Below are 15,483 nucleotides of genomic sequence, written 5' to 3'. Positions count from 1 at the left end.
ATGAAGGACACATTTTTTGTAAATTCCAAGGTTCACCGAGCTGCTGTGTGAAGCTTACTGTCTGTGGGTGGCTTCTGCTGTTTAATTGTTACCAGCGAAATAACCCTGTTTATAAAAGTGAAATATTTGCAAGGCCAGGCTTTGATAAAAAAAAATCCTGGATATGGAGGTCATGTAATTGAGATGTATTAAAACAGAGATTCTGCAACATCACTTGTCTAAGGCTAGGTGTTTTTGAAATCCTTTTGATTTGATAGCATAATATTAACCTTGCACATATAAAAAGGTGACAATATTCCAATGACTTACTATGTAAGATTAGAAAAATCTCACCTATACTAAAGAAACCATAAATATTGTAGGTGCACACTTCGCTTAGCATCTGTAATTGAAAGGATATAGAATAAATTATATTTTGTGCTGTGCTGATATTATGTGCTGTATTTTGAAACCATTTTCCAACAAAACTGTTATATTCGACAAAACAATGTTTTTTAAATCATTTGATTAACATATTATTGACAGAAAATAAAGAAAAATAATTATATTAATTGTGAATACGCATGAATTATCACCTGGTAATACGACAGGGAGTTAGTCTTCCATAGTAATAATGGAAATACGCTGCAGTACTGAAGTTTCCTGCAGGTGGGGCTATAATGCAGGGTTTAGGCGGTTGTCATTACAAAGCACTCGGCAACAAGAGAAACGGACATACTGCAGTGCCTTCATTTCAACCTCAAAGGTCTAAAGGAAAAGAGCACCAAAGATCCGGGTTGTAATATGTAAGTTAGTGGGCTATAATTAATATTTTTCTGTGTTTTTGACCCACTTTAGTCTTAACAACTATCGCTTGATCTAACACCAGAATCTATTCGAGTGCATGTTAAAGTTGAATTGTACTTTAAAGTTCAAGAAGCTGTTCTTCCAAGTCTGAAGGAAATAGCAAAATATAACTAAGTCGATATATTTTAGCTATTACAACGGTGTTATCTTACGAGTGTTTAATTTATTTGTATATAAAATACATCAATCTAGGCAAAAATCACTTAATACTTATGATTATTTAAATACGGGACAAACGCCCCTACTGCGCTTATAATAATAAAAAAAAAATAATTCATGTATGACTGAATGAATGCAGAAGTCCATTTGTGTTCAAGATGTTGGAAAGTTTTCCATTTAAATAAGTCTTCTGATTAGCATTGGGTAAGCGGTTTTTTAAATTCTTCCCTGCAGTCTTTCCACGCTCTTCCACTTCATACTCAAAATGTGTGAAAACGACCGTATGTTTGAGCTGCGCATAAACCACTGTCTTTATCAACAAGCTGGACAAAAAAAAACAACATGATTTTTGCAAGCGGTCCTTTCTATTACCGTCACAATCACCGGGATACTTTTTAATATCAAAGTTATTTGCTGAAAGTAAATGAGATACCATGTTACGAAACTTTTTTTTTATCAATTGTATAAACAATTCTCAGTTCGCATACAAAAACTTGGCAGCCTGCCTTTGATTTCAACAGGTAAATGCAATAACAGAATATTTAAGAGGTTTTAAAAAATCCGTCTATAACAGTGTAGAACATTGTAACCCCAACAGCGCCTTAAAACACAATATAGCGAATATAAATCTTTCCAGATAGTGTAGCTCTGACACCTGAACTGTTTTATTAACGCTGTTCAGTGTTCAGTGGAGGAATTAGAAATAAAATAATTAACTCCTGAATTAAAGCATCGTCAAAACTGCGGCGCATATTTCTTAACATACAAAACAATCCTTCCATCAAGCTATTGAGCATTTTCAAAAAGCGTTGCTGTTTCTGTTCTCCAGATTACGTCGCGAAATCCCTGGTGCCATCTCTAGATATCTTTTTTAGACTGTGAATAAATGTATTACATAAACATAAAAATACATTTGCCGTCTTCAAGGTTCCAGCATATGTCTCTCATTCATTGAAACATTGCTTTCAGATTGCTGGCAATGAAATCTTACAATTAGCCCAATCAGCGTTTAGGTTCTAGATGTCACTATAGAGGAGAAGCACTGAAGGGCTCAGTGAAGTAAGGCAGTCGGTCTTCTCGCACTGGCAAAGCACCGATTCAGATCACAACATACTTGGGTGTCAGCTGCTACACTGGAAACTTTAAAGCACCTTCTCCACACCCCAAAGTGCAGACCATCCCAAATCTCCAGGAAGTTCCTTAAGCGGCAGAATTGCGGAATCGTCTTTGCGACGCTTACATCTCTTCAGGAGAGCCTGCGAGTGGGATGGGAGGTGTGTGAGCAAGCCGGGGTTGAGAGTGTTCAGCGCGGCATAGTTGTTGAAGAAGGACTCGCTGATCACAGCGTAGATGGAGATCTGCAGCTAAAACTGCACAGGATTCGGTAGCATTTTTTTTTACAGATTTCAAATTACTGTAGGAAATAAAGGGAGGCGTGTGTGAGTGCCGGAGCCGTTGGATTTGTTAAGAGCGCATTCGTTTTTTTTACACATCTAGATTGTGATTTTGGAGTATCTGAGAATTGGGATTCCTGTGAACAGACCATCTGCAGTGTCAATGCGGCTGTAGTGAAGTAGAAAAAGCAGCAATTACAGGTAAGGGGTGTCAAAGGGGGTATTTTATGCGCCGTCGGTGAACGGATTATGCAATTTTAGGCTAAAACATTATTTTGCAACGGATTGATGAATTGGTTTCAGGAAAGGTAAGGCATGTTACCTGTTTTGCCGTACGTTAAGTATTGCACCATCTTCCTTGGGGATTTTTTTAAGTCTCGTTGACAATATTCTCACCATCGCTACCAGCGCTGTTATCAGTTCTGTAATTTAGAAGCCATTCTTTTTCGACCTGAGGCGTTTTTCTTCAAGGTACAGTAAGTATAATTATTACCCAGTTTTTTAGAACTTGATTCAGTTTGGCCCTTTCTGCCCCAGTATGCATGTCAAATGTTTCAAGAGTGGCTCGACTGGTGAATAGTATGCGGTCTCAGGAGGGATGACAGCTTTATATGTACAGTATATATGTAAGTTAATTTCAGTTTTCTCTTGATCTAATATATGTGGGGCTGGACAACACGACAGCACTTAATTTTCCAACGCGACTTTGTGCATAATGACCACAGAAACAAAAATATAACATATGGCTCAATACAGTCTGTGGTACTCCTTAACAGTAGCTATAACATTTGAGCCGTTATGAACGTATATTGTATTCTGAAAACGGAAGGCGGTGACATGTAAGCAGTTTAAACATACAACACTTACTGTTAACTGGGAATCGTTTCTTCTCATGAAATTAAAAATATATTGTCGTTACCGATATTTCACGTTGGTAGTTTATTCAGTAAAACCCTGTTACTTTCTGCCTTCGATACTAAGTAGTAAGATAACGGCAAATGGAAATAACTTTTCCACATTTTGTCCGCATTTCTTCCCAGACCTCAGAGAGGAGGGATAGTAGCTGTTAAGAGGAATCTCTTCATATGAAGTGACGCTTGACGTTTCCGCCTGTGTTCTGACTACAATCTTGCAATTTACACCATAGAGGTTGGTGCGTTAGTTGTGAAAACCTATTAAACCTGCAGTGCACTGATTCAGTTTAAGTGGTGAATTCATCAAATCAGCATATACTATATATTGTTGGACACGAAACAGAAAATGTCTTGTTGAAAATGTGCACACACGTTTTATGAACACATAAATGATTTTACTGGCTAAATAAATGACGTATTTTGAAGCGCCACAGTCTATACTGGACGAATCTTTGCAAGATGCTCGTTTGCGCGAAAATTATTCGGAATAATTACAAGATAAAAAAAGATTAAGAACAATATATATTTTCTAACGTCAAATATTGTTTTTTAACCTAACGTCATTTTAATGTATACATTTGACGGCTACTTAAGTTATAAAGTACTATAAACAGTAAGCCACAAGGTACAATATTCGGGTACCTGTTAATAAACCGTGAAATGACAGAGAACGTAACATTTGACTTCTTAAAATTCTCAGGTGCGATTTATCGAAAAGTCGAATAGCAACATTATCACTCATGCTCTTGCTGACCAGATGAAGACAACTTTCTCAGATGCACGAAACTATTAAGATTCAATCTTTTAAGGACAGTATCACTGTTGTTACGTTGTTACTGCACAGATTCGGGTGAACACAAAACGCAACGATTATACCAGCTCTGCTAGAAATAACTTTGATAGGGACTTGCAAAACGAGTGGAGATGTTTTTAAAATCTTATAATAGCACCAATACATCATAGTTCCATTTTGTTCTTGCTTACCAGTACTAGACACACCTGAGAAACAGAAGTTAGCAGGAACCTCCTTTAACATGCTCTTAGGTGTCTTTTATATCTATATACTGTACTAGTGTTCATTGGATATGGATTGAAGGTTAACTGGAACAATGATCTTGCAAACTACACTTATTTAAAGGACTCAAGTGTCTTTCTAATTATAATGCCATAAAATTATATATAATATAAAGTAAATTATTATCATTTTTTAAGCAATGACTCTCAAATAGTACTTTAATGTCTAATGCCAATGTTTGAGTGGGTTTACAAAACTTTAATAATAAAAAAATCCCTTAACGTCATTGGGAAGGACCTGTGATGATTTTGCAACTCAGCATTAACAATTCTATATTAATTTCTCATTTTCAGTGGGCATTAAAACTACATATTGGCTATCATATTAATCAATTCTAACACTGTTATCTATGTTCCTTGGTCTTGGTTACCAAAGATGCCATTGAGAATCTTGTCTTATCTTAAATATAAGCCTCTGTCTAAATAATTTGTTGTTTGAACCAAAAGGTGTTAAATTAGCCCATCCCATAAAAGCTTATGAATGTATTTCCCTATTTGTCATAAAATCAGCACTAAGCTATTAGCACAGCGCTATGAAAGCTCAACAATCACTCTATGTCTATCCCAATAACAGACTGAGGCAGGGCATACAGCAGGTGTGGACAGGACTTTTAAATCAGCTGCTACCGATACATCTTTTCTTTGGAAACTCGGTTTGCTGATGACTTTCTTTTATCCTAACATTTGTCTCAGAGTAAGCAAGGTGTATGTCTGCAATACTTCACATTAGCACAGCCCCCACATTGTTTTATAGTTTTGAACATACAATGTGCTAAAAGTCGGGACTTCATACAGAGTTTCACTGAAATTTGTCCATATTTTAAATGTGTCCACATGTTAAATAAAGGTGCTGAGAGCGTCCATATTTAGATTGTTACCATTGGCTAACTGTACTGTTCATCTTGAACATCTGGACATCTGGATTTTACCTTATTTTTACTTAGGAAACCTGCATATAAGACTTCTTACTTAGATTATCTTAGACTAGAAACCTCCAAAGCACTACTCTGAATTTCTCTTTCAGTAGGAGATTCCCTTTTTTTATTTTCATCTTCGGTATGGTTTAGCAGAGTCATGAATTAATAATGAATTGGGTCTTTAGCAAAAAATGCGATTCTGAAATAACTGATATCTTTCTTGTTTTGTTATGCTTGCCATTTGAAGCATTTTGTTTTTGAAGCCTTTTGTGTGTGCTCATTCTTCTTTTTATCTGTAACTTCCATCAGCTGTATAAATATAAGTTAAGGGAGCATTCTTGCAGTTTTTAATGCACTTTCATGAGAACCGTTATAAATTAAAAATGTAATTACCTCGGTAAGAATGCTTTTAATAGCAGTAATACTAAACATGGGATTGTTTACATTCTTTGGAATTGTGATATCTTCTTGTCTTGAAGGTTATGTCTTACCAACCAAAGAACTAAGTAAGTTAGACTTTATGGTCTGGCCAGTGCTTGTTTCTACTATACAATATCTAAAAAGGGCTGAAGTTAAGAACTGAAAGGGAAATGCATGATATGCTTTGCCCATCCTTGTTTTAAAATGAGCCAATCTATATTATTCTTCAATAATAATTTCCTTTCATTGTTCTGCCCACAGCCCCTAAACCTACATGATGTATGTATGAAGATCGCATATGGAGCTCTTTAAAATAAAGAAAAGGCAGGGAAATGAACTGACCCTTCATCCCAAATACAGTCAAAACGTGATCTTCTTTCAAGATCAGCTACAGACCTCCTCAAGAGCTGAGCTCCTTATTATCATTAATAAGCTGTCATGGAGGGAGTAAGTGTTACCCTTTTTTTGCTTGATTCGGCACATTCAGGAAAGCCATAGTTATTATTTTCATAAATGTCCACAAATGAAAAGACGTCTCACATATTATTTTGTCATCTTTGACATTGAAATGTGTCGGCGACCTCCGCCAAGTACTGCTGTGTTGACCCTCGAGGTAAAATTAGCGCTCAGACCATCTGCTTTACAGACTGCATAATTCAAATGAAAACCGCATTTTTGTTCCTCGTCCTGGCTTCAGAGGCTTGGGATATGCTCGGCAACACTTATTATTTAAGCAAATATTGCTCTTCTAAAATATTCTAACCAATACTTTGGTTATTTTTACTTTTTATAGTAAAAATGTAAATCCAGTGTACTGTATATTTGGGAGAAGCTGCATAGTTCCATAGAGGCCACTGTCTAGTTACTTACAGTCAATACAGGGCTCCATGGCTGATATAATATGGTGATCCTAGAGCAGCATTCTACCTAAAGCTAAATGACTTCAGGGTATTTCTGAGCAATGGCAGTCAAGCAAGCCTGCAGAAAATCAAACTAAGTAGCCTGACTGATGATACGTAGCGAAACCGGGTTTTGCTATTACATCCTTATTCATGCCTTCCAATTGCACAAACATAGTATATGATCATTCTGTAGGATGCATTTCTTTGCCCGTTCTAGAAAACAACTTTTCTACAAGCTAGTGAATATGCCACTAACAGCAATGCTTATCTGAGTCGGGAGAGGCTCACGTGTGGTTAGAAGGGAGCCCAAAAGCCTGAGTGATGCAATGTCTGAAGATCTAAAAATCCCTGTGAATAGCTTGATGACCATATTTCTTATGCATGCCAATCTTTATAAATTACAGTACTAGTATCATTTATGTGCAGAATTATTGTTGTGGTTGATGAATTACTGAGAGTAGCGTGTAGCTGTAAGGATTTGACTTTAATTATGGGTTAATTATGCTCCCTTTGGCCTGTCTAGACATAGTAGAATTGGAAAGTAATCCTGGTGTTGTTAAACTTCAGAACTTCAGCCTGAATCTGAATTTAGAAAGATCACATTAAGTTTGTTTATAATGACATACTGTATAGTATTAGATTCTTCCCCAAACCTGGCAGTATTAAACACAAGATGTAACTAGCCAGTTAAGTAATGCTGGTGACTTGTTAAGACTTGGATTCAGTTATAAATATGTGAATTATGTTCTATGCAGAACATGTAAAGTGATAATAGATTTTAGGCAATTGTATAATACATGATTTTATAGTATTCATTTGCTGTGTCTCATTTAAAGTGTTGTAGACATATTTTTTATCAGAACAAAAAATGTTATGCCTCCATGGAAGACCCAGACAGTCATGGTGATTTTCCTCACTGTTACAGATCACACTCCCTGATAATAAACATCTCATTGTCCTCCCTTGTCCTCACCCTAAATATAAAAACGACAGTACATCCGTCAGCAATTAAGGCATGACGGTTGTTGTGAACATTTGACAGTGGTTCCTGTATTATTCTCAAATGGCTTCTAAATAGTAGTATTGAAATGGCCTTCACAATCTACATTCCTGCATGCACAATTACATGTGAGAATGCACACAGTTCAACCATACAGTGGTAGTGCCAAGAAAAAAGGCCCTGGAGTAACTGAATCTATTCTGCAAGAGCCAGGCTATTAACATGCTTACTGCATTCACAATTAGAAATGAGTGACAACATATGACCCAGACAGTAAAACACTGAGTGCAAATGCCCTTGAGTAGAATAATTAGTGCTTGGATTGTCAGGTGTTTGCACTGGACTATCCAGCATGTGGTAGAATTCTGCTGGGCTGGGTTGGGATGTAAAAAAATCTCTTTGGCAGTGTTGCTCAATGGAGTGATCCTTCCCAATTATCACTTCTGCAGATGTGTCAACAGCACTGTGTGGACTTATTTCTGGTTCTTTTCTTGCTCGCATGACATCTCACGCTGGCTTCTTAATGGACCTTAGAACTCACTTTATAGTCTATAAACTAAATGTCCAAGTGTTGTCAGGTTTAATTTTATAGGCTTCAAAAACGTGGGAGGCGTCAAAAGTGATATTAAAACCAAATTATCTGTAGGTTCTGCATATGATGGCGAATTCCATTGGTTTCAAGAAGTCCAGTCCAGTATTCACTGTTGTTTTTTACCCCCTTATCATTTAAGATGGCAAGAAAGCAAAGGCTTCAGATGCTCAGGGCAACTTTTCAGTAATTTAACTGTGACCTTTAGAAAACAGGATTTTCTTTTTTGTCTTGATGCGCGATTGTAAATCTAATTTCGCCATGTGACCGCATTGGAGGGGAATGAAAGGGTTTATTTTCCTCTAGCAAGCAAACTTCTTAAAGATGCAGTCCAAAGTATTTTTTATTACAGATATTTTGGAGCTTTCGTCAAGTTTCTGTTGTTTCCTTTTATTGCTGGTTTTGCTTTTCAATGCCAGTTTTTTAAAACGTTATAACGTTTTATTTTTTACAATGCGTACAAAATCCATCTCTCCCTTTTGTGCCCCTTTGTCATCAGTTTGTGAAATTCCTCTTGAAAATGCTTACAGCACTGTGCTAGCCTGAGCAATCAAATAGCTCTGTACTTAGAGTAATGTTGGTGAGAAGGTTGGTGATTTTCATTTCTAAACTGTAACTAAACCTGTACTAATGTCCTTCAACTAGCAAATTTGGGTTTTGTCAAATTCAGTGCAGTGAACTATACAATATGGCAATATGTCCCTGCTTACGTCATAATAATATCAAAAGAAATAAAACAGAAAAATAAAAGAAAAATGTAAAAAGAGACTGTAACAAAAATATGTACAACAATCAAAGAAGTGTTCTGCGCTTGTACCGCGAAGTCAGTTTCTTCCTAATACTATATATTGTATGTCCTGTATGTGCATTATAACCAGGGATTCCAGGTTTTGTCACATAGCTGCTGAACTGCCTCGTAGCTCATTATTACCTCATTATCCTTTCTAAAGACACAAACAGGTAAGTGTTAAATTCATATATCCATTGAGAGACAGTAGGAGGATCCTCATGTATAAAATGTACGTATAACACATAATTGTTATACATCATTTAGCAATGGTAATTGCTAAACTCAAACAATTATCTACTCGAATAATGGAAAGTGATACTATCACATGGGTTAATTGACAGCAGAATTAACTTAAGGAATTTTTATAATGCTATGCTTAAAATATGTTCTGTTATTAGCAACAAGGTTGATAGATTCAGGTATGGCCATATCATAAGTAAAAAGACTACATTTCCAGTTTGGGACAGAAAGGAGAATAATTTCTCCTAAATACACTTAGTCACTTAGATAAGGCAGATTCTTTGTCACTTTATATTATGAATGAGGCAGTACTTTGCAATGATATAAAAATACAGGATTGTTAACAGATTATCTTTCACTGTTGCACTGGTACACCTTAAGTAATTACCCAATTTATCTATGACATGGTTATTATTGCTTACAGAGTATCTCAGAAAAGCTATAGCTTTCATTACAAATAGTACAAAGTTTCAGTGAAAGAGATTCTACTACTGAATACTTAGTAATGTCCAGAGAGCCCCAACTGCATTGACAGACTGTACGATTAAGTCGACTGTGTCAATATCTATAAATAATATGCAGCCAGTATCTGAAAACTCTAAATTCTCCAGAAGATAAAATGGACGTTTTCTCTTACAGATAAACTGTTTTTTGCAAAAGCTCCTGATGTGCCTATGTATTAAGAGTAGGTTCTCATAGGGCTTGTGTAAGACTACAGTTTTATGAATTGAATGACTAGGGTAGGAAAATATAAGCCAATCTTTATATCACAATGAGTTTTCTCCCATTTTTTATGTGAATGAAGCAACATAGGATTGCCTGTATGTCTTTAAGACCTCTGGAACTGTATCAGTATGCAATCTAAAAGAGATCAGGTGGTTTAAGAATGTAACTTTCCATCTGGGTTGTATGTGTGAGGGTTTAATTGAACACAATATAGTACCTGCAGGTCTAGAAACAGCATATTTTGTTTTAGAATTTATGATTGATTGTCATGCCCACTTGCAAAGCCATTGGTTGGGTCATTGGGTTACTTTCTGTTTTAACAATGTGAAAGCCTTTAACAAAAATGCTGTTTTCTTCTAACTACATTTTTATGTCGTAAATCTGGTTGTAAGCAGTTTACTGAACTGTACAGTATCATATAATAACACTAAAATTGTGTAGTCACAGCTTTTTGAACGTTTTGTTCATTGCTCTAAAATGAGAATAAACATCATAAGAGGGATGAGTCTTTCAAGGATAAAAAAATTATTAGAAATTTTAAACATCTAAATTTGAAATATTAAAGGAAATGTATCGCAACCTTCTGTGAAAAAGTGTCCTGATAATGTATAGGTGAAACAAATGGAAGATCACCTTATTCTGTAATCTGAGACAAATCTATGGCCTTTGTATAAAGCTGATATATCAAGCTGAACGATTCTAATCGTCAGCTTTTAAAAAAATGGAAAGTGTTTCATAATCACCATAAAACCATGATGATCGGGTATTACCTAAGAGGTTAATCTAGTCTGTTAAGTAAGCTTACGTTCCTGATGTGTATTATCCACTAATCACTTGATCATTTACTTATGTTTCCTAACAATAATATAGTATTTTAGGCTCTTTAAGAATGATTTAAAACGAGATCTTTTATCTCTTTAAAAGTAACGTCAGACCAGAGCTGTGTCGGCTTGCGGTACCTCTACTGTTGTTTTCAGGAGCGATGCTTGCCCAACATTCTGAAAGTAGTGAAAAGCTGATGAGAAAGAAAATTGAAAATAAAAAAGTCTGGTGGAAATGAGTCACTGTGCAGTCTGCTTGCTGTTTCCAGCGTGAACTCAAGTCTCACTGCTGATGTATTGCGATGCAGGTGAAGTGATGGTTTTTGTGGGCTTTGTTTCGTGTCCCAGCTGCTGATTCTCCCTGGGTGTGCTGTATCACTTCTTCTTTTTCTGATTAAGACATGATGCTGTTTTTAGATTAGCCAGTGTATTATGTTGAGTCCAGAGTTTTTACGTGCTATTTCCACTTCTACTCACATGCTTTTGTGAAATGGTTTAATTATTTATGGGAGAGAGAGAATGCTATAGGACATATATTTTTTAAAGAACAAACCCATGTGGAACAAAGTAAAGCAAATGTGTTATGTGAATCAAACACCTTAGATACATCCATGTTGTGAAGTATTATTTTTGAAAGTTTATTTTGTTTTTAGCAATTTTCATCACCCACCCAGAATACAATATACAGTATATGTCAGTTTTGGAAGCTTAATAATGTTCTCAGCTTCTGTCATCTCTGATATTGGCACATAGCACATGTTTGGGATTTATGATGCCTGATGAAGCATTTTAGCCTAAGTACACATGTTCTGTATGGTCTTATCTTATTCCAGCTGCTTCCCATCTGAATTGTCCTTAGTGTTTCATCAAACACCTCACCACCCACCACCAAACAACTTTCAGAAAGAAAAAAATGCCAAGCATTGATCCGTAGTCTTTAAGTCATATACTCTGATTTCCCAGCTCGATGTATGCATCCATGGTTACCTTTGAACTTGTTTTTCGGCATGCGTTTAATTGCTTGGAGAAATGAATATACTCTTCAGCTCATCTGTAGTCATAATTTTGACATCTAATTTGGGGGATATCATCTGGGTTTGCTCCTGCTCATTTAGAATAAAAGGTTCCAGAAAGAAAATACATTTTGTAACCTCAGGGTGGCTATGTTCTTATTTATAAACCCAGAAGTAACAACAAAAATGAATCGAGTCTCTGTGATCTGCTAATATTGTGTGCATGACAGAGGTAACAATTATCTGATGCTGAAGTTGTCATTAGGAGTTCACTCACAATAGGGGGCAGCTTCTGTTCATTATAGTCTATGTAGATATTAAACCTTTTCAGGAAAAAACAGTTTGGTACAGTATAATGCCATTTTATGAAAGTTTGTAATGCACGTTTCTTATTATCACCCCAGGAGCATCCCCATATTCCTGTAGATATTGTTTTTTCCTCACTTTCTATTTCAAAGGCTAGTGAAAATAATTAATTTTTTGAAGCCAAAGAGGAGAGCGAATAATTCTGCTAACAGTACTTAGTCTCAGTTAATATCCTAACACCACAGAAATGTTCATAGTTTTGTTTCTGCCTTAATTGATAAATTCTGATATGAAAGTAGTAAAATCATCAGATTACAGTTCTGTCACAGTCTCCTACATCTTCAGATGAAAGCAGATTTTTTTTTTAATAAGAGAGCTGATGGGCTTTGCACTTTGCCAGTTATGCTTATTTTACAAGGTGATTTCAGGCATAATGCATTTTTTTTCTAAAAGGAAATGCTAATTGAAGAGCCATTGAGAAATTGAGTCGAGGAGACAGTTTTAAGCATTCGATAATGTGAAAAGGTTTCTTTCTGTTTAAGAAAATTGTGAAGATATAATAAAGTATGGAATGAAACTAGAAAGGTAGATACTTATATTGCTAAGTATATTTAACAGCTAATGGTGCAGACCAATGTGAGATAAAATAATGACTCTTTAGTGCTTTAGATTTATCAGAAGAGGCATACAGGTGCTAGGTTTTCCATTTAAAGAATGTATTGTTTAAAAATGGACCAATAACCACTGCATACCACATGAGTCCTGCTTTATATGACTAGATTTTTATAGGGGAAGTATGATGGTTAATATTACTGCTGTGCGGCACTGGAGCCCTGAGTTCAGTTTCTGAGGTGCTATGTGCATGGTGTTTGTACTGTATGCTCTCCCTGTGTTTCCCAGGGTTAATTGGCTTCTAGTAAAACTGGCTCTGGTGTGAGTCTCTGCCTGTGATTGTGTCTGTGTGTGCCCTGCAATGACTGCAGTCCTGTCCAGGGTGCGTCACACCTTGTGGCTGTTGCTTGCCAGAATGGACTCTGGCTCCCCTGCAACCCCTGATTTGGATTGGATTGATGTTTATGGACATTAAAGAAAACATTTAAGTAAAACTGATCTAACTAATTAAACATATCTAATCATAATAGCTATGAGGAACATCAGACTGTGTTAATCGTTGCTTTTTTACCTCATGGATTCTATTGCTCATCTAGGGTATAAAATACTGGTACAATGTTTTTAAAATATTGTGGTGTGAAGACAACATACATCATGATGACACCCTCGTCATTTTATTGGTTAATTGAAAGTAGCCTGTTTCCTGACACCTGCACGCCCATGGCCGTCCAATGCATTTGTTCATTTATCTGTGCCTGGGTGGGCTGTACATAGCAGAAACTGTAATTACAGAGTGTAAGCATTCCCATTCTTTTCACAGTAGTGGTGAGATTGTTTATGTGCAGCAAGTTGCTTTTTTGATTAAGCACACTCAGTGAGGTACTTTCTGCACTTAACAGCTGTCTGTCTGATATTAAGATATGGATGTATCCACAACTTAATTTAACTAAACTGCAGTAAGATGGATGTTATGCATATTGGCTCTCAAAAACAAATGTTTTTGGATTATGTATTATGGTGTTGAAATGAAACACCTTGACTGAATTTTGGTGTTGTTTTTCACCTTGTGTTATCATTTAAAGCCCATGCTAAAATGTTACAGGTGTATCATTTTTCCATCTGTGTAACATTTCCAGGACAAGGTACAGTACTTGTTCTTGCTGTTTGATGCTACAGTGCGTGCCTTTATTTAATCAGGATTGGACACTTGCCTTGCTGGGATATTTAGTAAGATTGTAAGATTGTAAATAGGCTTCAGGTCATGCAGAATTCCACAGCTCATGTGCTAACAAAACTATTCTGTGTTAACAATTTACACTTTGCATTCTGTGTAAATAGTGTTAGCTTCTTGTGAAATTTAGAGATTTGTAAGGTTCTGCTGCTTAAATATAAGCAGATGAAAGGCATTTCTACAAGTTACTATGAAGACTTAATGCACAAGTGACTAAAGTCCAATAATGAAGTTTGAGAACTGCTTATTGATATATTTTTTACCCAACATCAGTCTACACATAATGAGCAGTAGAGCCTTCACTTGGGTAGTTCCATGATTGTGAAACATGTGGACAATACATAATACATCCACCCTTCCATTTTCTAACCCCTTCCTCAAGTAACGGGCACAAGGCAAGATACATCATGGACAAGACGCCAGTCCCTTGCAGGGTACATACAAGCACAGACGTTCACACAATCACACTGGGGCCAGTTTTCCCAGAAGCCAATTAACCTACCAGTATGTCTTTGGACTGTGGGAGGAAACTGGAGCACCCAGCTAAAAAACATGCAAACACAGGAAATATACAAACATACAAACTCCAAGCAGATTGCCATAGGTTTACTCATTTTTTGTGGTGATTTTCTTTCGTGATTTTTTTTACTTTTGCTTTTTATATATTATCCATGTACTACAATTTAAGATTGTGGACATGCACATATAAATACAATATTTTTAATATTAACTTTGGGAAAACTGGATGTTGAACAAATGTTGGTCTGGTTATTCAATGATTCTAAGGGCACTGAGTACCTAAATGCTTCTTGTGTGATTGGCACATGGTAATGATTTACAGTAGCTCTGCTTAGACTCCCAGGCTGTATTAAATAAATATTTATAACATAACACTAGAGATTAAAATATTCTTACTTGCTCTGGAAGTGAAGTCTTAGAAAAAAAACAAAAGAAAACTTGTTCATTCCAATGTACAGCCCTAGCTATTAGGCACTGTATCTCTATTTACAGTTGCATATTTAAGTGCATTCAATGGATATTATTTTCTAAATTGGGCCACTCCATGCCAACTCATCCAGAAAAAACACATTGTGTTGCCTAGCCTCTGCAGGAGTATGTTGTGTTACAAAATCCTAGTTATATGCATCTACAGTAGGTGCCAAATGCCAAGTCTTAGCCAGGATAATATCTTTTTGTCCTAGTTCCTGTCAATCATATGTCTCATGTGCATGTGAGATTTTGATATTTTCAAAGATGCTGTTATCAAGAACTTCTCCATGCAAGTTCAAACCAGTTCCACTGGAAACAGACCCTGTAGCATTTTATTATATTATATCTCACCATAAACAAATCCAAAGTTATAGTCAGATCCCCGTTTGGTCAGAACTGTGTATTATCTTACCTTTGCCAAACTGGCTTTAAGCAATACCTGAATGTACAATACATTCACCTGTAGAATAATCCTCAAATCCTTAAAACCTATAATTCCAGGGAAACCAAAATGTTCTGGTTGATTTTTGTAGCTCCTG

At 36.1% G+C, this 15,483-nt stretch overlaps 1 protein-coding gene across 3 annotated transcripts in view; it reads left to right on the top strand.

Annotated features, from left to right (window-relative positions):
- The first annotated feature begins 740 nt into the window (after positions 1–740).
- plxna4 (plexin A4) overlaps positions 741–15,483 on the top strand; it is a 341,756-nt gene continuing 327,013 nt past the window's right edge. Inside the window, exons 1-3 of one of the 3 annotated variants that reach the window (XM_069192542.1) lie at positions 2,033–2,600; positions 3,440–3,548; positions 5,986–6,171. The gene's annotated coding sequence lies outside the window, so the exon portion shown is untranslated. Of the gene's footprint in view, positions 786–2,032; positions 2,601–3,439; positions 3,549–5,985; positions 6,172–15,483 lie in introns of those variants that run through there. The other 2 variants (XM_015352424.2, XM_069192541.1) reach the window with 2 other exon arrangements.

Source organism: Lepisosteus oculatus, chromosome 7 (genome assembly GCF_040954835.1).
Source record: "Lepisosteus oculatus isolate fLepOcu1 chromosome 7, fLepOcu1.hap2, whole genome shotgun sequence".
In the NCBI taxonomy this organism is placed as follows: Eukaryota; Metazoa; Chordata; class Actinopteri; order Semionotiformes; family Lepisosteidae; genus Lepisosteus; species Lepisosteus oculatus.
The sequence above is the reverse complement of the archived record's forward strand: the minus strand, read 5'-3'. Positions and strand labels throughout refer to the sequence as shown.